General features: G+C 35.8%; 1 long non-coding RNA gene across 1 annotated transcript in view; it reads right to left on the bottom strand.

Annotated features, from left to right (window-relative positions):
• The window catches only part of LOC141741818 (uncharacterized), a 96,514-nt gene extending 76,798 nt beyond the window's left edge, over nt 1-19,716 (bottom strand). Inside the window, exon 1 of the long non-coding RNA XR_012586488.1 lies at nt 19,485-19,716. This is a non-coding gene — a long non-coding RNA (uncharacterized LOC141741818). The remainder of the gene's footprint in view (nt 1-19,484) is intronic.
• Nucleotides 19,717-26,379: the final 6,663 nt, after the last annotated feature.

The raw sequence follows: 26,379 nt of genomic DNA, 5'->3' as shown, positions 1-26,379 counted from the left end.
TGAATTGTTTCTTTCCTTCTAGTCTCTGCTGCCAACAGCAAGAATTTAGGCACTGTGAGTTTGGACAAAATGAGTTTTCCTGTGCTTTCATAGTAATAAATTATTTAGATGATGCGCAATTTTGCAGCAAATCTGAAAATTAGACAAATTTCATATAGAATTTAATAGAATGTTAATTTCTACAGCACTGAGTTACACAGACAAGCAATAAACATTGCTTAGCCTCACCTGGGGCTAGGAGAAGACTGGGTTTTTATTTTAATGCAAACAGTTAACATTACAATCAATATCAATAGCAGAGTTAAATGAAAAAAGACATTGTCATTTCAGAAGCTGGCTTCTAATTTTATAGTAAGGCAGATATAGTGGAAATGTTTTTGTTGTGATTACCTAAATAAGATACTTATTAAAAAATTCTTAAAATACTTCTTCTGTCTTTATTAAATTGATTGGAAAAATGATATAGCTAACAGGAGAGAGTTTAAATAATTTAACTAACATGATCTTCTTTTTTATACTTTTCATGATCACATTGGTTTTATTTTCTAAACAGGGTAACCCCAAAGCTACAATCCTGTGAAACTTGGCTTTAAGTCACAATTGAAAGCATAATTGAATAGCCTCACGCAGATCAACTTCCTATTCTTGACTGGAGCCAACTCAAACCAATCATTCATTCAGTTCTGTTGTTTTCTGTAAGTATGACTGATAAAAAATGAAATCTTTAATTACCTTAAGTAAATGCAAACAAAACTACTTACATTTTTCCTTATTGTTCCCTGCTGCTTCATCGTAAGTATGTACAAGTGAATTAGTTTTAAAGAAAGCTTAGGTGACAAATTTGACCACATGTGCAGAATACACAATTAGATCAGAGCATTCTGTAATTTATTTTCTCTTAATCTGCCTTCCTTCAGCAGAAAATTTGTGGTCCTTAAGCCACTGTTATTTAAAGAATCCTTTTTATTATTTCATATCTGAAGTTACAAATGTAGAGATAATGTGATTAAGCATTTGTTCATATTATATTTCTATCTCTATATCAATTAGAATATTGTTTCTGCTGAGGACATCCAATTTTCCCCTGTGCTTGATACAACTTAAAATTTGCATTCCACTTACATTCTCATTTTTTACCTGAAATTGCTGTTCCTGCAAGGAACATGCAATGTTCCTGCAAGGAGCCATGGTCTTTAAAACAAGAATAAAAGGATGGTGAAGGTTTTTGTCTCTATAGCAATGTTTCTGTGACGAATTTCTTCCGCAGTCATAAAGTAGTGCATTAATGGACACATGCAAGGAAGCTTTTCCAATTTCTCTCTGCGTTATATATGTCTTCAGTGTCATTAGTTCTTCACTTAGATGAATATTAAAATTTAAAACAAAAGACTTCCTCCTTGTTTTAACCTTGAAGTTATACATTAGCATTGTACTGATGGATAAGCCTTTGAGAAACCAGTAGAGATGAACTTTTGGGCTAAATGCGTAAGAGACAACTGCTAAAGAAAAGGTACTGCAATGCTGCTCTATCTTTGATTTATTCTGTCAACGAAAGAATACTTTCTCTAAGTATAAGTCAGTCCAAAGAAAATAGAAGAGTATCAGAACAATGGCCTCCTCCTTTCATAGCATGTAGTATGACCAGGCAATGATCTTTTCACATCCAAACTACTTCAAGTTTCTCTTTACATCTAAGTCTAGACAACAAGAATCTATACTGAAAGAATTAAGAGAGGTGTAAGCAGCACAGTAAGTGATCCCAAATCAGATTTAGTAAATAATACTACCTTTTCTTTTTTTTTTTTTTTTAAATATAGACTTCTTAACTCCAAAGATACAATACAGGATTTCAGATATAAATACTCCTTGACATATTAAATAGCAGGGCAAGCAATTAATTTCAAAGTAGCCACATAATTAACTTGGTAAGAAAGTACAAAAGAAAGGCTTCTATTTTGGTCTGCTTTCTAGTGAAGGAATACACAGCCCACATTTGCTTTAGAAAGCTAATATTATGTAAATCAACTATATTAATCCTAATTTCCATGCAGTCTTGTCACTCTTTTTAAAGAGTTTTTTTTCTTCTCCATTTATTACCATCAGGGAAGAAACAAAAGAAAGTGAAGGTGCATCCTGCCAAAAAATAATAGCTACATTCCGTGTTGTTCTAATTACCCAGTGTTTCAAAATATCTAGTTTCACAACGTATCTTAAAGTCTTCCTGTTGCACAGGTAGAAACCTAGCTAAAATTTGAACACAAATAAAAGTTGAAGTTCATAAGTTAAAGTGTTTCAAGAAGACTATTTGGCTATTAGCAACTGCTTTCTGTAAGATAGCTGAACTCTAAATCTCTTTTCACACAGTCCTCCACTGTCACGCAAAAGCCTACTATTAAATCATAGCCTCACAAAAAATGCTTCCTTTTACATTCATTTATAAATACTGCCCATCTCTCAGATCAAAAACTTACAGGAAAGAAGCAGCAAACACTTTAGCATACACAACGGTGCATTTTTTTAAAGGGCTTTTTTTGGAACTTTGTAAAGACTCTTGTTCTTGCTTTTGGCCATTGATGACGTAAGTAGGCAATGACCTTCAACACAAGTGGTATCATTTAAGACAATGGAGTTATAATCCATTTTACTATCATCATTTCTGTGAATTCAAACATTACAAACTCATCTCCACCCTCAATATCACACTGGAATTAAATTTGAAATGTAAAAAGGAAATATTGGGGTTTTGTTTTAAAAAAAGTAAAAATAAATATGTCAAACATTTACAAAATTTCCTCTTTTTTCGCCTTTTCTCCCTCTCTCTCTCCCCCCCCCACCCCACACACTCATCCCTGTGCAGGTTGAGATTCGCGCGCACTTTGGGGATTACAGCAACTGGAATATTATGAACATAAGGAAAAAGAAAAAAGAAAAACAATAGTGTTTTCATCACTGTTAGTTTTCTTCTGACTCATGAAGGAAAACTCCCACTTAAGAGCACGGGAAAAGAAGAGATGGCCTATCCTCTTGCCCCTTCAAGATCCATTTCAATCATTCTGCTCAAGACGTTTAGGGTGCTATTGGCATTAAAACAAGAAACTGCTTAGTTTTTCTTTTGAGAAATCTTGCCAAACACTTTTCTCTTTTTCCCAGAGGAAATAAAAAGCCCAAAGATATATTTAGAAATGCTTGACTTAGTTTTACTTATTAAATATTTATTTTGCTAGAGATCACAATAGTTTAAGTTTGATTCTAGTCACAAGTCTTGAACTTAGATATACTTTGGCTTTTTTTTTTTTTTTTTTTAAATGCAGTAAGGAAAGGAGCTTCTGCAACTGTATTGTTCTACTTTTCTGGATAAATCTGCACCTAAAATATGCATGCACATCAGACACAGTGAGAGAAAGATCATCTTCACATTTTGAATATAGAAAACAAATAAAATTTTTTGCACATCAACAGAAATTGTTGCTCTTCTGAACAGTAATGTTAAGTGTTGCACAATGACTCTCCTTTTTTTCTTGACACTAGTTAAATAAGTCAAGTTTACCTGCTTGCTTATTCAAAATGAACTAAAAAGAATGACTGGCATTTGGACACTAAGCTGGAATAATTTACAGAGATAGCAGTAGAATATTAATGAGAAATGTAAGCTGTGACAAAAAAAAGGAATGTTAATCTTTTATTGTGGACTACTTCATTGCAGTATCTGTTGGGCATTGCACCTACTTAATGTAGTTATAAGAACACTAGCCTATTGTTTCCCCATTTAAAAATTGTCAATGCAAAAACCCAAAAAAAGCAGCATCTGAGCACAAAAGAAACATTATTATGGTTGCCTAGAGTTCTATCATAACACGTGCAAACCATGCCAGTATTGGCATAATTCAAAAAAATTCAAATAATTGCTACTTGCTTCACTTAAAAGTCCATCTGAACACTTTCTTTGGCATGAGCACAGGACTACAACAATCTACAACTTAAACCTAAAACAGATTCTTACAAATGCCTGGCTGTACTTCATTTTGTGAATAAATTTAAAGAGATGTATGAAATAATGCTACAAATTATTGTGCCCACACATAGAGTAAGACTGATGGAAACATGACAGTAGTAGGAAGCAAGGAGCAACAAAATACATAAACCAAAAATTTCCACTGGATTCATTCTTTATGTATGGGCTCTGCTTCACTGAGGAAAGGCGAAATAGGACAGGGAACATCAGACATCAGCATTACAGAGATAATGTTTTCAAGTGCATTCATATATGCATGTATATTAAAATCCTGTCCTGAACTTTCATCTTTACTTATTGCAATATAAACAAGAAAATGTATAGAAAGCTGGCAGAAATTAAAATCTTGACTTCGTTTAGAAAGCTTGAATTTGTTAATCTTGCAAGTAAACCCTGGAGGAAACTAAGGAGTACATAAGCAGTATTACAAGCTGTGTTACAAAACGACAATCCATCTATGGAGAAGGGAAATAAAGAACTTAAGGGAAGCCTGACATTCTCAGTACCACCAAAGTGGATAAATAAAATAGTGCTGAGAATTCTGAAAAAATGGAGAGAAGATTAGGGGTGCCTAAAGCTGTCAAAACAACAACATGAATAGACAGAGGTAGAGACAGTTTCACAGAGTCATAGGGAAGAGAAAAAGCAGCCCTGCCTACAAGCTCATGGGGAGATTTAAAAAAGGTGAACAATGATAATAAAACTATACCAAACCACAAATAAGCCTTAATAGTTCATTAGCCTGGACCAGCTAATGCACTGAAAAATAAATGCAATGCTTACTTCACTTTCAGTACCTGTTGCTTTTTATAACCAACACCACAGGGGAAATAAATGTGGGATTTGTAGAGGGCATTTAAAAAAAACCAACAAAACCCACCAACCTCATTTGCCATGTCCTCAAAACTACTGAGTAAAATTACACTAATCAGATTTAACAGCATGCACTATGTTGAGGTATATGCAACTCATAATTTAAATGAGGAGATTTACCATAAACTTAGTTGCCTATCTGCTGAGAGAGATGAGATAACCAACTGCTAACCAACCCTTAGTAGTCCCTAATGTTAAGACCACATTTGAAAATTGAGCCCAGTGAGTCACTGATGTTTCTCACTTAGAACCACAGGAAGATTTATGCTGGAAGAAAACTCTAGAAATCATCTGATCCAATCTCCTGCTCAAAGCAGAGGTAGCTTCAAAGCAAGATCATGTTGCCCAGGGCCTTGACCAGACAAGTTTTGAAAACCTCCACAGATGAAGATTACACAAACTCTCTGGGCCCCACTACTCCAGGATTAAGCAGCTCTCATGGTGACGAGTTTTTTTTTCTGTGACCAACTGGAACTTCCTTTGCTGAAACGTTAAAATGATTGCCAACCTTATTTTTGCTGTGCACTTCTAAGAAAAGTCCGGCTCCAACGTCTCTAAAACCCACCCTGCTAGGCAGCAAAAGCTTGTAAAGCCCTCATAAGCCTCCTATTCTCCACACCATAAGAAACACAACTCCTTTTAGCCTCTCCTCATACACGTGCTCATCATGTCTTCTCTTCATCCTATCGTGCATTCCACACTTCTGCTCCCCTCAACACATCACATGTGCCAGCCCCTCACCCAGCTTTCAGCTGGACTCCTAACGGTGTGTCAATCTCTCTCCAGTCCTGGATGCAAAATTTCAGATGCAGCCTCACAGACACCAAGTAAAAGAGAAGAATCACTTCTTTTTGTAGAATCGCTTTGTAATGCAGCCCTGTATGCAATTAGCCTACCACAAAGGCTTACCGCTGACTCATGCTCACCAAGATAATCAATGTCATTGACAGACCTAACCAGCACTCACCAGCCAGCAACGTTTTAGGAGGTTACTCTATCCCACATGCAAGACTTGGCATTTGTCTTTGTTTAATTTCATTAGGCCTTGAATGAAGGGATTGGAGTGAAGAGGGGAAGCAAGACCTGTTCCAACAGCTCTGTCCTGTGGTATAGCAACCATTGTCCCCGATTTGGTAAACTTGGTTAAAAAGATTTAGTTTCCTCCTGACACAAATACCTTACCATTCACTACAGGAGATGTATTTAAAGACTCAGAAAAGGTTTCTGCAAAATCCTCTGAATCTTCAGCTGTTGCAGCGAAACATTGGACATCTACTCTGCACAGCTGAATGATAAGCAGTTTAAACTACTTCTCAGATATTCTGTTACCAGATTTGTTGGGGGTTTGTTCTGTTTTGTTTTAAAATAAGTTTTGTCTGATTTATCATATTTTCAAAGCCTAAATTACATTTGATCCCTTGGTTATTAGCAGTCCTTCTAACTCTTGTTTATCCAAACCACCAGACATTGCTTTTACCAGCACATAATAACTTTTGTCTCGGTCTTTATCTGTTTACTGAAAAGCTGATGTTATTCCACTGAGGTCTGGACAACTACATCCACACTAGTAGAGTATTCAACTGCTTCAACAGTGTTTGATTCTAAAGGAAGAAAACCTACAGTTTTTCCTCTTTGGGTTTGTTTTTAGTGCCCTGCAAAATGGTGTGTTTTGGTATGCGCATTGGTTCTACGTGTACATTTCCACCCCTTTCTGCAAATTCCTATTCATAAGAACTGTGATTCTTACAAATTTCTGTTCGTAGTGTGACATTCTATGGCCAAACATACACTTGGGTAGTCAAGACTTCATTTTTATTTGGAGAGGTTTATTAGCTATAACCTAATATTAAAAAATAAGAGAAGGCGTTGCCATCGATAAATCACTATTTATGTATTTTACCAGAAATAACGCTCTCAGTAATGAAATTCAGTTGAACAATGCCATTATTCTCAAGAACTGTAAGAACACAGAACAAATTATTCTATACTATAAATATCTCTGTGGATTTCTAAAGAAAGTAGAGGTAAATATAGACTTCCTATACGACACCAGGCATACCACAGATTTTCTAAGTACTGAGATCTCCTTTAGAGCCACATTTCCCAGTGAGCTCAGAACATGACACTATCTATTTGAACATAAACGAATAGTAAAAGTTTTGGACATACACATAAGTATCCCCTTTTTTTATTATTTTTAACTAGACAGCAGACAATCACTCCCTGTCCTGATTGTCATTTAATCATCATCCATTATGCTTATTGCAAAATGGGAAGTACACAGGCTGCTGCTTTCTTCTTCTTCATTTTCATCACAACTACTTATACCACCAACATGCTCAAATTCTTTGGTGTACAGGTTTCCTTGAATTTGCTCCTCCACTTTTGTCTGTTTTATGTGCTTATACAGTACTATCACAATTTTGTCTGAGAAAAACAGTAGGGTCATTATAAAAATCAATAGCCTTATAATGATTTTACATAAAACAACTAAATTTCTTCAGCGAAAGATTAGAAAGATATATACTTTTTCCAGGATAGTCATGTACTCTTGGGAATGACCTGAAAAGAGTTAGTTTGAGTCCAGGGACTCTTAGAGGTTTCAGTGAGGAATAAGTAGGAGCTAAATCAAGGAAGAAGAGTGTTTCTGTTCCCACACCTAAGCATTTAAGTCTTACAGAAGGTCATAACGAGCCTATTCTGCTTCATTTGGTACTTGCTGCAATAACATGGATATGAATATGCTTTCCTAGCCTGTTGTCATAGTAGAGCTTACCACAAACTGTAGGTTTACTGACTACTCAAAACCTTAACGTCTGGTTAGCTCAAGCTTTATTAGGTTACACAATATAATAAAAGCAAGATGAACTTTAGGTTGCCCATGGACTGTGTCCCAAGGAAGGCAGTTCCTAGGACAGCTTCTCCTTGTGGAGTTATAGAACAATCCCAGAACGCAATCAAAGAAATGACCAAAGTGTAGTTCATCCCCTCATGTGGGAAGTCTTGATCTCAGTTCATTGCCTAGTCTTGGGATAGCACATTAAGAAGTTTCTTTTATTTTGCACCTCCAGGAAATACAACAGCACTGATGAACACACAAGAGGCCACAGGCCCTCTTGGATAATTCTCTAAACCTGAAGGCTATTGCTTCCTGCCATCATGCAAAGATTATGTGTATGATCTATGGTAGATAAGACACATGCAAAACAATTCATGTGTATGACTGCTTAAACAAACTTGAATCTATAGTCACCATTAATAATGACAGCCACCACATGGAGGTGCCTAAGGCATTCTTTACAAAGGTCAGTCATAAAGCACATTCCAATTCATTGCTTTTCACTTTTGCCATTGCCTTCTAGCACAAATCCAATTACTTCTGTTTCCTATGTCAGTATCTTCATCAGCAACACACAGCAGAAAGGAAAACACACTTAGGTGACACTTTCTTAGCCGTAGGCAGATCTGATTAATGAGGCAGGGCTGAAATTAACTTTTTTCTTCATGTCAGGAAGATTTCCTAAGAAGTGCAAAATTCCCTTTCTAATGCTGTTCATTAACATTTTAACCACCACCAAGCATGCTGAAAGCTAACACGCTTCTTAGGCTGTACTAGCCATCCATCCATGTCTTATTATCCCTGTAAATATAATGAGATATGATTTGATATTAACAGTCACAGATTTATCTATTTAGATTGGAAATGCAACTCTCGCTGCAGTACCAGCTAGCTGGAAACATGCCCACTGACTTCAATAAGGTTGCACTGATGTAAATAAGAGGAACATGGATATTTTAGATAACTTAAAAATATGACATTCAAAACCACTTAGCGTTTTGATTAATACTGAAAACATTGTTTCTTCCTGCTAGCACTATTCCTCACACATACGACCATAAAGAATGAAACCATCTATCAATATAAAAAAGTGGTTAAAAAAAAGGTCCACTTAAAATCAACAAGCAAGGAAACTCTTTCCAAGCACATTTAAACTCCTGTCAATGTGTAAAAATTCTAAGGCCAAGAAGTGATATCCTGTGGTTTTCCCTACTCCATGTACAGTCCTGCCTATGTAGCATCAGACTGCTAGACTAAAAAAAATAAAATAAAATAAAATTGCATTTTATAGTTACACATACCTATAAAATTCAAACCACAAAAAAAATCATCTAACTGGTGAAATAAGCCAAATGGTATCAATCAGTATAGCTCTACTGGAGCCCTCCATGGGAATTCCCAGTTCACTCAACCTGAAGATTCTCTATAGCTCTCTCTGTGCACAGGTAGACTATTAAACTAATCAGTTACCACACAGGAAAAAGTTATGTTACAAGTTACCCAACAAAACTTATTATTAAAAAGATAAAAAGATTAACTGCTTGTCAACAAAGGCAGAAAATAAAGACCTATTTAAAGGGAGGGGGGGAAGAAAAAAATTTTCCACTATTCCTACCAGCTAAAAAGAATTTTTAGTGCCTAATCCTATGCCCACAAGTACCATTTTCTTTTGCATGATTTTCTTAATTTCTTTGGGTTACTCATTTACATAAATCTATGCATAATCAGAATTGTGAATGCCAATGCCCACAGCCTATCATAACGTAATTAAATATCTTTTTTTCTGAATTGGGTCTGATATATGAGTTGTCTTCCCTATTTTCAAACTGGTCAAGGAAAGCAAACATGTCTTGGTTCATCCTCCATCTATCTTTAGAATGTTCCTATTGACTTAACCTTCAAGAACTAGGTATATTCAATTAATATACTCCCATCTTGTTCCTGATTTTCTCTCAAAGATACGAACCTCCAATTTCAAACAGTTCTCTCAGTTAAGTGCTCAGATTGTCAGGATTACCCATGCCAAGACAAATTAAAACACACAAATCTGTTAACACAATAATAACTACTCCCAAAGTAACATTATGTTAAAACTTAGTAAACCAGAACACTGTTATTCCTTAAGGGCTGAATTACCAAACTGTATTTCCCAAACAACATTAAGGTTTGTGTATTTAAAAATACATATACATTCTTAAGCACAAAGTGGTTTAAGATAAAAAGGTCAAAACATTCAGGAGAAAATACTTAGACGTAGTTACTTGCTGAGATGGTACCACTTTAGAATTTTGGTGCTATCATACCTCTAAACTCAAGGTCATATCATCCTTGTCAAAGCTCCACAGCATGGACAGATCACGATTATTGTACTATTCATGAATTACATATTATCACACTCCCTTGGATAAAATACAAGTGGAAATTATCTGGAAGTGAGCAGACAGAATGTAATGTTTCAAAATAGAAGTGGTGCAGGTTGTAAGAGTATGGGAACTCCACCAGAACAGACATCTGCTGATATCCAGGTATCTAGGGTGGCAGTTTTGAAAGTACTTTTGAATTTCAATAGTAATAGAAACAGGGAAACAGTTAAGTTGACCTGAGCAGTAGATTAAAATCTTCATAATTATCAAACTTGGGAAAATTACAAGAAACACCTTTATGTTTTCCTAGCTGGCAGTTCTTATTTCCTGTATGCATATTTTCAATAAGCCATTAGGAAAGGAAGAAAACATTTTTTCTAAAATGTCAATAAAATATTTCTGATTGTTATATTCTGAAATACATCATTATCAGCACATATTTTTTGAGCCATATGGGAAAGTGAATTTGAAGACCTACTGTAGAATAGTATTTTATTCATTAAGGTAATAAGTTGCATTTTCTCATCTAATTATTTAAACGGCTCCGTACAAAACTTCCTCCAACATACTCAAAATTATTTTTAAAAGCTTAATATAGACTTATGTTAGAGTTTACATTAACATAGCCAACAAATAATGTATTTTCCCTTGGAAAATGTTATTACAATAAGTGTGCTTTATCAATAATGTACCACAAGAACTCCACTGTGTCTTGATTTAAATTCTAAAACTCATTTATTATTGACCAGATCTGGGAGAAAAAAAAAAAAAAAAAAAGAAGTATTTTATTTGAAGCTGCATATGGCTACATTTAAAATAAATTTTAGATCTCTACATATTCAAATGAAATTGTTTATAACAACGCACTGTCCTACTCTGAAGAGCAGGTCAGAATTCCTGACTTTAAGAATTGAATGTCTCAAATATCAGGGCGCATATATCAAACAAAAGCATAACCTGAATAGTCTCTTATTTTTGTAATGCTATGAACAACCTGCAATTATAAACTGATAATTCTCATTTAATTTTCATTTCTTCTTTTTCATGACAAGGAGTGTGAAAATTCAGGTTTTTCTGTAACACAAAACATACAAAAAGTATTTGTTGATTTTGCAAGTACACTGCCTTACATAGCTATGGCTTTTTGCAGAATTTAACTCTTTCAGTTGTTCAGAATTTTATTCACCTGCTAGGAAGCACACGGATGTTGCATTTGAGTCAATTATTTACAGTATACCAAGTCTGACCTATCATTCTTCTCACTAGAACAGACCTTATCAGTGTGCTTGGAAATATTTTCTTTCAGTATTCTGAAGTTATTTAATTCAAGGTTAGATTTATAAAATCAGTGAGCTGCCAGTTAGAAGTTCCCATTGTGCTATTTTGTCACTTGAAGTGCTTTATCTCTCATTTGTATAGTTCTACTGTTTCCAGAAAACAGCTACACCTATCCAATTTTGCTGCTGATACTCAGTAAAATTATCTCTAGCTAAAATATTTTTTCTATATAGTCTTTTTTAAATACAAAAGAGGGTTTTAATTCAGATATTGCAAAAGCAGAAACAGAAAGGATTAGATTCTGTTCCACACGTAAAGCACCTGAGTATTTCTCAGAACTTTGAATAGACTAAATATTCAGCGACTTTACATCATTATCCATCTATGTCAGACCCATATTATTTACTTCATGGCACTGTTTGTAGCAAATGTATTAATGGTTTTGACTATTTAAAGAGTCAACACATTGAATCAAATCCATCTTGTATTTGTTCTGGTATTATATCCCAGAGGAAATGAAAACAGGCATTTCAAAGAAAAATGCTGTATATCCTATATAAACTGATATGGTGTAATTTGTTTTCTATGAATAGTCTGCAATACCAACTAGCTAATATTTGACTTTAGAGGTGAAGATCAATGTTCGTTATAGAAAACTCTTTGGAAGAGACTTTAAACTTTACAGTTCTGCACAAATTTTAATCTCTCTCCCCCCTTCAGTGTTCCTCCTGAGAAGCTTCTACACTTCATTTATTATTACTTCATGAATACACATATCTGGACCTAAGGATAAACTAAATTCTGTTTATCCCAAGCTAAAATGCAGAATTAGAACACCAGAGATTAACAGCAATTAAGTTACTATCAATAGAAAGAACAACCAAAACATGCACGGAAAAAGTTAAAATAAATTCTCACAAAATTTCTTTCTGTTGCTGCTAACACCGTTTTCTCCAAGTTCAGTAATTTTACAGTAAAAGAAAGTGCTAGGTAATGTGTAATTATATTTTGTGCATGTGTAACTGATGCACAAAACTGTGATACTTTGTTATATTGCGTCTTTAGGAGGTATATAATACAATTCACGGAAACAATTGAAATTAAAAATGCATATGCAAGGCTTAAGTGCTCAAAAGAGAGCCCTAACTAAAACAAATCATGGTGCTGAAAATTTAAAGAGTTGCAATTACAGTGCCTTTGTGCTACTCAGACAGAGGTTGTGAAACAGAGCCACTGCAATCATTTTTAGACAGGGCTCAAACACCTTAACGAGTGTTTTGAGAATGTAAATTCATGAGAAGCCATTATCCCTTCCATTATTTAATCCTATTATACATAGAGAAGTCTCGATATCAGTTCTTCCACTGAAGTACCTATGCCTATCATATCTGGAGATAGCTGTTCAGGTCTCCCGTTCCTTAACTTGGCTCATACCTTGCCCTCCCATTCCTGCAAAGCCTCTTCAGTGAGCTCATATTCTGCAGCCAGGATCAATACAACCACGCACAAGTTGTTTCCTGTTCTGAAACTCCTTTTTCCCCACTTCTGTTCTTCCTGTGCTCCTGTTGCATCCTGGATGGAATCAGGCTGCCAGAGAGCTAGGGTAACTCTGGAGTTGAGGAACAATATACCTCTACTTTCCAAGAGATTTTAAACAGGCAGCTTTCACAGGCAGGTAAAATAGAAAAGTTAAGTTCTATAAACTACCAAAACACTAGAGCTGGGATTTAACTGTTAAGATATACATATCTATGGCTCAGCCAGTCTCCTCGATTGCTTTAAAGTCAAACATAAGAAATAGGCACCTTCTACAGCATGATTCATGTCATCCTGAAGTGAGTATCTTAGGGTAAGACAAATAATGCTACAAAAGTTGCGACTTCTCAACTATAAAGGTAGCCTAAAGGACTAGTTCAAATGACACCTATTTCTCAAGTGACATCTACTTTATCAACATCTGCAGTTACATGAGATTACTCCAGTTCCAAAAACTCAAAATATTCTTGTGATCCAGATCAATAATTTTCACCTTTCAGAGAAAGGCACTGGGCCAATAACAATTTGAAGACTGAAGCACTTTATAGCTGTACAAAAGAGCAGATCTGTAGCTATGAATACTCCTTAATATGCAATACATTACAGAATTTGAGCTCTTTTTTCCTGCCAGCATGATGCACTAATTAATACTGTAAATGTATAAAATAACAACACTAAAATCAGAAAGATAATGTTTCTTTACTAGAAAAAAAACAAACAGCATTTTCCAGATGATGATACTGTTTGACCATCCAGGAACCAAGCATATCATCATTAATATTTTCAATGCCAGTTACTTTTTTGTGCACAGAAAACGACTACAAACAGTCAAGATACAGCAGCTGAAAGAACCCTTTGTTAAGGGGTATTCTAGGTTACTTAAATCTGATATACTATCATTATTCTTTTGAAGCTGTACCATAAGCAGCTCAGTAAAACACATGTGAAAGAAGTTATTGCAAAGGAAAGTTCTGCTTTTTACAGCATTGTCATCAAAATTTACTGGTATATTAAAAGTTCTAATTTGACAATAAGTTTTCTGCTTTTTTATGGTATGTGATATATTATATAGATTACATTCATGGAGGAATCTTGAAACACAATAATTAACAACATAAAGATCTTCTAAACGCCAAAGCTATTTCATGGGCTGACCAAGAACATTAAAAAGTCATGAATGATGTTGGAGAACATATTCCCCAAAATTAAATTATTTCTGAAGGAAAGATTAAAGCAGTTTACAAGCTATATCTAGTGCAAAAAACCAGTCATGGAAAAAAGGCAACAAAAAAGACAGCACAAGTAACCAAGATAAAAATAAGGATGTACTGCGACATGGTCAGAAAATAATTTCTGATATATTCCTCCTTTATTGGTTGATATGTAAAGTTTATACTAAGTGACAGTACTAGGTTTGGGGCTTTTTTTAATGTAAGAAACAAGAAGCCAAAGGGTTTGTTTTGTTTTTTTTCTGCCTCCTCAGACCATATATATTAGACCAAAAGAAAGGGGAAAAAAAAAAAAAGAATAGAAGCTGCACTTTTCCCATTTTCCCTTAGAGCCATACAGAGCCCTCCTAGAACAAACACGCTCTTTGGCCAAATGCAGCAGTGTAATGCAACTAGTTAGTTCCAAGATCATTGGCAACTAACTGGTCTGTCGATTAGAGGTACAATAACTCATCCAGAAAATACACAAAGCATTCAATAAAACAAAGCAGCACGGATGCAGGACTATATGAGAGACCAAATTATCTCATATTTGTTTTCTACACAAATGTCATTATTGTCTTCTTTCAGGTGTTCCTTTTGCTGACTTGAACAAATCACTTCACCCTGTCAGTAGGTGCTCACATGAATAAAAATCTCTGCTTTCACTCTAGCAGAATCTTAGTTGAGCAATGAACAAACACTTACTGATATAGAATTGTGTGCAGTACTTACAAGTGAACCTTGATCTATTTCAAAGTTGATCGCAATTTTCTCTTTTCTCCTTGTTAGTTGAGAAACCAAGAAAACCATATCGAAAACAAAATGTTTTCTTTGTTAGGCTGGCTGGTCTTCCTTGAATAAGTAAAATAGTACATTAGGAGTCAACAGTATTATGCATAATGACACTCAAAAAAAAAAAAAAAGATAAATACAATCAATTACATTTTACTTAAGACTGTTGTCCCAGCTTCCCTACACTCCCTACACCTTGGGGATGGGGGGGTGGGAAGTTACGGGCAATGCAAAATTTTGCTACTTTGTGTAATTGCTGAAGTGCTAATGTTCCACTGAACAGAAGAAGCCTTTGCTAACTGCACTGCACCTTCATGTATCTCATACACAATGATTGCCAGGGAAGTGATTCAGCACAGAGAGAGCAATCTCCTCGTTTGCAGACATAAATTTATCTTGCTCTGCATCCTCTTTGTGTAGGATACTGAAGGCATCCCTGGGAAATAACCAGTAAATCTCCCTTGTACACAATAAAGTCCCCAGGAAGCATACCTGTGAAACAGGCAGCTTTGCAAACATTCTCATCATGGCCCGAAATGGAATAGTGACTCCTACCAGCTTATCCTAAAGCAACCTTCCTTCCTGTTCCTGAATCACCATTCCAAGAACACCTGTATTTCTTTTTAATTATCCTTACCTGAGAGCAAATATAGCCTCTATTTCCTCAAATAACAAATACTGAAACTATGAAAATAGACAGATGCTTGTTTCTCCAAAGGCATCTTGCACATACAGTATGTTTCCTCACCTTTCACCTACTTTGGAACAAACTTTTATACAAGTTTTCCCTATTTTCACTCCCCTCTACTTTAAACACCCAAATTATAAGGTAATGGTAATTATAAGACTTCTTTCCTCTCACTTAGTATAAAAGGGTAAAATCTATGCTAGTTCAAGAGCTGATTCATGAAACAATATCACCCCTCTGAGCAGGGAAACTGATCATTCATCAGGAGAGCAAGGCAGGCAGCTGGGCTGGGAACAACTGCAGCCATCCAATTCTAGCCTATTTTGGCATCCAATTTTAATCTACTTTTGCATGTTTTTCCAATACCTTAGACGAACACATCATGGCCACCAGCGAGTTTGAAATGATTACTTACCAATTCTTTCCCTTAAAAATCAAAAAGGTAGAGAGGGAACCACTCAGGGAGAACTTCTTGCATCTCTGCATTTCTGCTGCATGTTATAAATAATCCAAGTGCTGGCTATGTTAGAAAGAATTCTTCACCTTTCAAAAATAAATTTACATGCAGCTATGCACTGCACATGGGAGTTTCTGTGCCCATTTTGAGAGGGCCTTGTGATATATCTCACAGTCTTTCTTCATTGCCATACAGCAGTAGTAGGTGGTTTACATTCTTCTTGGCTCCAGGAAGCGCAGCAGCTGAAATCCTGTTTAAATGCTGCAGAGGATGCAAGGGAAGAAGCATTATTCTGCTTCTACCTCTTTTGTAGAATTGGATTTAATTTTACTTTTTTTCTACAGCTTCTGTAACAGGCAAATACTGTGTAATCATAGCTGGGACTTTTCTCGTTTGAGTCACTGCTTCTCTCTGAGGATGGTCAAAACTTTGTTCTTCTATCAATCAGTCTTTATTTCCTCTCTGCCACCTTTCCTGTCTACTGATATAACTCCTCACAAAAGGTTAGCTTCAAATATACTGAAGAGAAGGAAAAAAAAATCACACGCAATGGAGTTTATCTACACTGAGGTCCGTTTCCATGCTATGTCTTCCAAGCCCTGCAGACACTGTGCTATGAGAATTATATTGTTATTGTTCCTTCTCTCTGACTAGATGTTGTAGCCATGATCATTGCAATAGGCAACAAAGCTGTGTAGAAAACAATGTAGATTAGCATTCCCTTAGTACTGGTGACAACTGAAAGAATAATTGTCTTAACCTAACTGTTGTCAGAAATATACACACTTTATAACAACTGCATGCATATATTCTGAAAAATATTTTATTCCCAAGACAAAACTTTTGCTATGCTCTACAAATTCATTTTTTCAGCTGCTTCTGATGCACGCATGTGTACGCTCTACTTCTTTCTTCATCCTTACCTCAAAGGTACAATTATACAGATATATGCCTACAAATTATCAAAATTCAGTAACATCTTCTGAATCAACAAATTATTATAAACTAAGCATATACTGAAGATCACAGCCAACCAACAGCCACAACAACCAACTAGTAATGTAGAGAGTCCCGAAATCCTAAAGTGAGGTAGAAGGAAGACGTCAGTATTAAACAACAGAAGGTGCAATGTTGTATCCATACAAACTGATAATTTAGACAGTGAAACCCATAGCCTGGAGTGAGTCATTTTGGATCTTTCACAGAAGATGTAAGAAAGAATTTAAAACACCATACTAGCAGATAAATCAACTGACAAGGTGTACTGAAGAGATGTGTCTGTCACAAAGAAGAGCAGACTACTCAGTCTTGCTACCTTAGCTACTACAGTGCCTGCTCTGAAAGGGAGTTGATTGTGGATTATTTTCCCCGATCCCTGAATGTATGCATTTCCTCCAAAGCGGTAAAAAGTGCAAATATTCCATAGTTGTTATTTGTGTAAGTCAAGCTCTGTGTGAGCTAGACATTGTAATATTGGAAAACGTAGAGGTATCCTAATTCAGCCATTCTCCTCTGAAAGTTACCACTATATTGTATACTCTGTATCATACAATTTTCAAAAACAAGAAAGAGGCTTTAAATAAACATTCAAAATGAGATTTTCCTTTTTGTTTATCTTTCACTTCCAGACTCTTTTTGTTCATAGTACATGGCATGTTTTCCCTATTGTCTCTGACAATGTTTGTCTTTAAGTAGAGCAGTTCATTCATTTTGATTATATTCAGATCTCCACTTATCACCACACCTATCTAATCTGATTAACATAAACTGATGAATGTTATTGCAATTAAATATGAGTAAAAACCTTAACAGCTGAATAGCCTTACTTGACAAATAATGATATTTAAGAAAAAAAAAAAAAATCTCCATTCTTCTTTTCTACCATAAACCATTTAAGAGTTCATGTTAAAATAGGTAATGTACAAAACAGCAAGGGATAAATTATCAGTGTGATATTGCATTAAAATAGTCTTAAAATCAGTCATAAACAAGGTAGTGTACAAAGTCTTTGAAAATTCTTTCGGAAAGAGAGTCTGTATCTAGAAAAAAGAATTACTCATCTCCATATTTACAGGTAAGTCACACCCCGGGATAGGTAGCCACAGCACATTCTGCAAGGCGCTGGATGTTGATCCTTACTATCTCCTATTAATCAATGGCCTACATAGGCCAGAAAGGGTTGTTCATTTCATCTCTCTTTATGAGGCACAGCTATCAAGAGTCTAATCCTCCTCCAGCATTTCCCTCCTGTTCTCTTAAAGATGGAATGACTTTATGACATGAATGGAAATGAATGACTTCATTAAAAAAAACCAAACAAACAACAAACCACGAAACAATAAAATCCAACACTTGAACTTCTGCACTCAAGAAGGGATTAAGAATCACAGCCTCGTCATTAAATAAAAAAGGTGTTTATTTACAATAAGATAAACTTATTAGCTGTTCTATTCTATTCTATGAGACATTTAGTCACTAATTATCTACTAACCTGGATTTATCACAGTTGCTGTACGTATTGATGCTAGATTATCCAGACACTGAATCAGAACTTAACCATTTTTATGAAAGCATTCATTTAAGTCCTGTTAAAGAGCCTCAGATCCCTCAAGAGTTGCACTGCGTTCTAGTGACAAAACCAAAGGTCAGCAAAAGATCTGTCATATGGAGAGAGGTGAGATTAGGAAAAATGTTTTTTATGCAGTGAATTTAAAGAAGACAACTTTGATGCGCCATATCTACTCCAAAGTTAAAACTGTTTTAAAATACTCTTACAAGGAACCCAATAATTGTTATGTTAAAGGGATTTCTGGTCTTGGAATAACAACTCTGGTTAATCTAAAGACCCAAACAACTTTTAGTGTTTCAGAAATCAAAAAAAATTCTGTAGTTCTAGGCTACCTGGAATAGTAGGCAAAAAAACATCAGTAATACTCCATCTGCTAAAAATTCAAATGAAGTTTGTGGTGATTGACCTTGGCCAGCTGCCAAACATCCACCCAGTCACTCTCTCACGCACCCTCCTCATCCAGACCAGGGGGAGAAAATCAGATGAAGAGGCTTGTGGGTCACAATAAAGACGTGGACATCATCAGTTACCATCACAGGAAAAAGAGACTCAACTTAGGAAAAAGTAATTTAATTTATTGGCAATTGAACTAGATTTGGGTGGTGGGAAACAAAGACAAAAGCTAAAATACCTTCCCTGTGCCTTTTCCTCAGGCTCAGATTCCCTCCTTCGCTCCCGACTCCCCCCTCCCTCCCGCAGCACAGGGGTACAGGGACTGGGGGGACTATAAACAGTTTATAACAGTTCCTCTCTCACGCTCTTTCCTCCTCACATTTTTCCCCTGCTCCCTCACGGGCACTCCACAGGCCACAGTTCCTTCAGGAAACAGCCACTGCCCCGCCCGCCACAAGCTGCGGTGTGGATACCCGTCTGTGTGACCGCTCCAGGGGAATGTCTGCTCCGGCGCCTGGAGCTCCTCCTCTCCCTCCTCCGGCCTTGGTGTTCACCGCGTTGTTTCTCAAACCTTTTTTCCTCCTCACTCCTTAGTGCCTGTGAGCTATTCTGCCCTTTCTTAAATGTTTTCACAGTGGAGCGGTGCGCTTGGCTGACAGGCTGGGCTCTGTGCTGCGCCGGCTCCCTCAGGAGCCGGCTGGAACCGGTCGGAACTGGCGGGACCTGGCGGTATCCGCCTGAGGGTGGCGCCGGTCTCTCCTCACAGAGCCCGCCCTGCAGCTGCCCCCGCTGCCGCCTCATCAGGTAAACTCCGCTGCGCTCTCATCAAGAGAAAGTAATGACTTTTGGTATTTTTACCGATATATAAAAATTCATCTGTGGGACAGGAGTTCAGTCGCAAAGGTGCTCCTAGAGGGCTCCGGCAGCTCTGCTCAGTTCCAGTGATATGTTCTATGCAAACCCGCTATAGACCAAATTACAAAGTTATTTACGTGTCTAAGGATGAAGATAGGCCATATGATTTTCGAGAGCTTTTAAACACCCAAAATCAGTTTAAAACTTACTGTTTTCAGAAGTGTTTTGTGAGTAAATACACAATAAAAGTTGCTGATATTCTAGACATGTAACATAACCTTTAAAAATGAATGTATAGTTATTGTAAATGTAGGAATTTGGCAAGACAAACAAGAAGGTACAAGGAAGAAGGCACAGTAGGATCTAATTTACCCAAATGAATAAAGAATGTAGTTTTCTGCTTATTAAGAATAGGGCTATTTAAAATCAAGACAAATGAAATAATTACTAAATTGAAAAATAAGATGTGCTTGCCTCCCACAAGTGAGAAAAAAATATTCATGTGCATTAGCATATGAAAAATGTTTTGATTGCTACATTATAAGAATCCCCTTGTTAACATATGAAGATACTAAATTTAAGACCGTATCAATGTTTAAGACTCTTACCTGCTTTCAATAGCAATTATTTAAAAGAATGAGTTTAATGTATATAATACTGAGAGAGCATGACAGATTAGATGACAATGACATCCTTAAAACAGAATCTGGAAGATCATTCTGTGCATTAAGCACATTAATTGATTTTAAGTATGAACTCTTGATGCAGCAAAACAAAGCTATAGTCCAGATTTAGAGAATTCACGTTCATAAACAAGAATTTGAGGAACTTTAGGACATTACAACCCTGATTTAACAAAGCAGTTATGCACAGAGAACCAGCTTTGCTTTCTGTGGGCTGAAATACATGCCTAAATGTTTTCTGGGTAGAAGTAGGATTGCTCATACCGGCTTTGCTGAATCAGAAATTTTAGACACAGCACTTTGGACACAGTCTCTTCAAAATCATGAAACTTAGGAAGCTTCAGTGATAGGAGACTTTTGTAAAGGATACACACTTTAAAAACGGAGTTTCATTTTAAGGTTGATAAAAGGGACTTGCTCCATATAAACCAAGTATTTACTATGTGTGATGAAAAACCAATGTGAAGTGAAAGTCTGAAAAGCAAACCTGATTGAAGGATATCAGAGAGTAAAAATGGATATAAGGCCAGATAACCATTTAGATTAGATAAGGATTCACAAACCTCTCAAAAAGCAATAGTGAGCTCAGCACTGAAGAAAATACCAATTTCAAAAAACTAGAATTTAAAAATATTTTCATCCTATGCTATTAAAGTTGCAGTTCTTTAATGTCATGTGCTCAAACTTAGTTCCATTTATGACGCTTTAAAAACTCTGGTGGCCAACCTCATAGGGTTTAGAGACTAGAGTCTGCTGAAGTTTCATGGAGACGTAGAGATGGAGTTCTCAGTGTAAACTGATTGTTCCCATAGTTCAGAGGACATTGGAAGACAGCCTAACACTAGTTACATTTTATTTTCTTCTAACATTCTGGAACAGTGAACTGGCATCCCTTGAAGCTGCCTGAGGCCATTGGAATTTTGCAGCACTGAAAATGAGCCTGTGTTTACTTTGATGGATCTTTCATAAAGACATTTCTCTTTAACAATTAGATAGCAAAACTTGTAACCACAATAAAATTATCAAAGGTATGGGAAGCTGCAAGTGAAGGACAGAAAATTTTTTCATCCTCACTCCCATTACACTGATTCCTGCTATTGCAATTAGATGTGTTATGGACCAAACTGGTATCAGATAAACAAAGCTGTACGGTATACCTACATACTAGTGCAATTCTGTTCTGATTCAAGAAAGAAAGAAAATCCCACTGATCTATCCGCACTGGAATCAATCTGCCTGAGAACACTGTACAAAACAGACACATCTAGAGAATATTTCTGCATGTGGTTTCAGAAGACCATTAAAATTATGAATCATATAATAAAAGCATCTGCATAGCACTGAAAATGTTTACTACTGAAGATGATGAAACGTTAAGCAGTGCTGTAAAACTGGACAATATTTGTTCTCTCTGAGAGTGAAATAAGTACTAAAGATTTCAAACTATACCTATTTGTCAAACATATCACTTTTATCTTAACAATATCATGTATTTATAAGAATATAGATGAAACCAAGATTTATAGTATTAACTTCGGCTATATAAAATTAGTTAATGCGAATATATGATAACTGTATCCTTTCACACACTTCAGCTGAAAGAGCCATAAATGACCAGTTTTTTAATCTGAAGTCTCCTATGTTTGCTAAATGACGGGCACAGATTTAAAAAAACAAAACAAAAAACCCCAACAGAAACCTAGCAACAAGCCTTCCCAAGTCTATACAGCATATAATAAGACTTGAGATCCAGCATCATATGCCAGACTCAGATTTTGTTACATGCACATTTTAACTGACCCAGAACAAGAATCAAAATTCTGTTCTGCACAGCTGGTGCAATGTAATATTCTTTTACTGCCAAGAAATATGTGTGAACACAAAAAGAACTCAATGACTTATTAATATTGTTCCTTTAACATTTAGACTTTTATGAGGACATCCAGAAATTTCAATAAAGTATAATAAAAAGTTTTATATTTGGCATATTACAGAATAGTAAATGTAACAGGCTAACCTTAAGCAAAGATGAAGGATGCAGATATTCTAACAGCTCAGACTTCCTACTGCTGTTACTTACAAGTATTTACTCCAGGTGAGGATGCAGCCCCAAACATTTCTAATTCCTCTACAGTGAGTTTTTGATTTTGATTTTGATTTTCTACATCCAAAGCTAAGTAAAAATTAAAAGTATCTTCCTTACCCCCCTCGCCTTCCCCCCCCCCCCAAATACAGAAAGAGAGCTAAGAGTAACCTAGAACATAACAAGAAAGTTTGAGCTTTCCTACCTCTAACCGCTGTAGCTCCAGTCTAGGAAAGGAAAATTGAATATGGCATTTGCAGCACCCTGCGCATTATATTCAGGATGTATTAGAGTGCTTTGCAAGGTCGAGTCCAAGTTTTAAGAAACGTCTAAATAAGAGAGGTTTAGCTAAACATATTGAGCTTCTAATTCTTTGGGGTTTTGAAAGTCTGTCTTCTGTGCTTCTTTCCTTGTCAACTGGAAATATCCAACAGGTATTTTTTCAAATTTTGAATTTAGATTTACTATCTGTGTGATTTTTGCATGGTTAAGTGACGCTTACATCCAGTAGATGAGTTCAGCACTTGTCAAGAAGAAGAAAAAAACAAAAGTACCGTCTTTATGATCATCTCAGTAACTTAGGCTGCCTGTATACTGAGCTACGATTGCTAGCCATGATGTATAATATTAGAGGATTTAATTATTTTTCTTTGTAATGACATGAGGAGAGCGGAATTAAGTGCCAGAATGGTAACCTGCCTGATAGCAAAAAAAAAACACAAAAAACCTCTTAAGTCCAGATGGGTTTTCTTCTTGTCTTTTCTTGCTAGAATGTGTGTTCAGAAAGATGCCAGAAACTCTTGTGATTTGTTGAGTGTCTCAGCTCTTTTTAAAATCAGTAGCGTATCTTACACATTGGGGCTGGGGCCAAGTCCTACTTAAGTTAATAAGTTCTTTTTAAATTATATACTGCAATAGCTACAGTGATTATACCCACTACTAATTATTGACCTTCGTTTTGTGTTTAGCATAAAAGTATTAAAAAAATAAAATGGCAGAAAAAAAACCCTGAATGAGTGTATCTGAGAGAGAACATAAGGGTATGTTAAAAAAAACCCCAGGCAGCTTTTGGATTATGTTGCTACTTCAAACTAAGAAAACCAAGATATAAAATGAAAAAAATCCCACCTCTAATTGTTGATGTAGGTGAACAACCACATACTGTAAAAATAAATAGATGACCATCCCTATTTTCCCAGTTTTCCGTGTTGGAGAAATTTATTTATTTTTTGTATGATATGTTTTGAACAACTGATTTATGAGTCCGGCTCCCAGTCTGGACAGATCCTGCTGAGTCACAAAAGAAGTTGGTGTAAAGTGTAAAAATGATACTCATAATTCGGTTGATTTGAACACATCACCCACAAAAAGGCAATTTCTGCCTGCGATCATAAGTAAATGAGTAAAAGCCTGTAGGAAAGCTCCGCCTTCAAATGTTTTTTAATTTCAGTTTTCAGTCAGATTTAGCAATAATTTACCATAACAGGTGGATCCCAAAGAGGCTTTACTGGTTGCAGCAGGTCTGCATTCATGCTCAAGCACTTAGCAATATGCATCTAATTCCTCATTCTTGGCCAGAGCTGCACCTAGTGCAAATATTTTACTTTACTATCCATTTCAGCAATTGAAAATGCAAGAAGAAAAACTTATGCATTTGTCTCAGTGAGCAGCATCTACAGTGAGAAACAAGAGTTCCTCCAGTCTGTCAGCATGTACCCCTCATTAAAATTCTGTATGTTCTCATGCACATCTTTGAAAAGTCTGCATATGTGCTTTAACTCAGATTTTATGCATGAAAAATCAAAGTAGACTTGCAAAATAAAAAGCAATAATAAAAATATTTACATAAAGCATTAGTTAATGATTTAAATAAATAATGAGGCTGTAATAAAACTGTTAAATCTTTCTAAGAGGTACTTAGCTTCAGAGCTGTAAATGTCTGCAGCTTTTTGTAAGAAGGCAGGGAACACAAGAAAGCAACATAAAAATTGATAAGACTGTGCAACACTAGTTAGTTCACTTATGCTCTATATTGTAAATTATGCCATACAACAGAATATTTAAACTTGATTTTCCTCTAACTTAACTGATGTTCCTTTCACAATCCTACTGAAGAACACCTGAGACATGCGTGCATGCTAAAATGAAGGTGCTTCAAGCTAACCTTTCTCACATTGTGAAGTAGGTGAACAAATATTATTCATACCTCTTTGAAACATCTGTAGAGTGTCACTGAAAATAGCACAGAAAAAAAGGGGGTTTTAAACAAGAATAGTTTAAAAAAAATAAAAAAGAAAAAGAATCACAATCTATTATGCTGAGTGCAGCTACCTAGACATAGTGAAGGGCGCAGAATGCTGATGAGGTCATTGCATTTACGTCCCAGGAGAAGTACTTTATTCCATGATTATTTATGCCTGAAAAATCCCAGCTTCATAAACTGGTATTTTACTAAAGAATACATTTCTTAAGCATTACATTCCAGTAGTTGCCACTAGATAATATTGACCTCATTGACCTCCTGTGAATGTCAATGGAAAAATTCCCAATGATTCCACTGAGAAATTCCTCGGCACTATCCAAGCATAAAGGATGGCGCATCTAAATAAAGAAGTTATTAACCTTGAGAATTGCTAGGCATTTTCATTGTGCACTTAATATACAATGTAATCTTTATACATCATCTCTAATATTGCTTCATAACCTTTTACGTATACTTCTGGCACACTGGTTCTTTTGGGTTTTTGTTTTTTTTTCATTTGGAGTATCCAATATAGTCAAAAATTCATCTATCTGTTATTGCTCCCACTAATTGGCCGATGACTCCAGTGGGGATTGGTGATGAAAGGAAGGCAAGAATTAACAGCAGGAGGTTGTGGTACAGAGCACAGCTCCAGATCTTACAAGACTGAGACTGTAAAAATTACTAATTTTCTATTATATCACTATCATGTTATTCTCATAATCACAACATGGGTCAGGTTTTAACCTCAACAAGCATATTCTTTCTTAATCACTTTAAGTCTATGACAATGCAATATTATACTTAATTTAACTGTACATGATGCCTTTGAACGTGCCATGGAAACTGAATAATCATAAATAAGATTATTTTATGTACAGCATTTAGAGACTGAATAATAATTCGATTTTTTTTCCTCCTCTTCTGCCCACCCCTGTGCAAAGGACGGTCTCTGTCATCCAACTCAATGAGTCACAAAGATCCACTGGAAAATGTTAGTTAACGTCTGTTCCTTTGAGGATTATTTTCTAGTGGCCGATGGCAGAGAAACCGTATATTTACTATGCCACATTTTCAGACACCAGCTTGTGTTTTGGGACCTGTGAACTGATGGATGTAGCTATTTGTCCTGATAATATAGGCTCACAGAACAGACAAAATCCAGGAATAATTTAGTAGCCTAAATTCCATTTTGACTATTTTGTGGTTAAATAACTGTTGTGCTCAGCAGAGATTTTAATAAATATAATAAGAACATATGATAAGCAAAATAAGAACAAAAATCATTGAAACAAATAGCTTGTTTGTTTGTTTGTTTTTCTGATTTTCATTAGTTGATAAGGATGAGAAAGAAATTATCATCTACAAGACAAAACTCATTTCATACCCTGGAAGCAGACAGTAGTGTGAGTGCAGTTAATAACAGGTGAAAACTAATGATACGTGTAGTATGTAATGTGTTATGACAATTAAACTTTTCCAGTCCATCGAGGTAACATTTAAAG

This window comes from Larus michahellis, chromosome 4 (assembly GCF_964199755.1).
Source record: "Larus michahellis chromosome 4, bLarMic1.1, whole genome shotgun sequence".
Classification (NCBI taxonomy): domain Eukaryota; kingdom Metazoa; phylum Chordata; class Aves; order Charadriiformes; family Laridae; genus Larus; species Larus michahellis.
The sequence above is the reverse complement of the archived record's forward strand: the minus strand, read 5'-3'. Positions and strand labels throughout refer to the sequence as shown.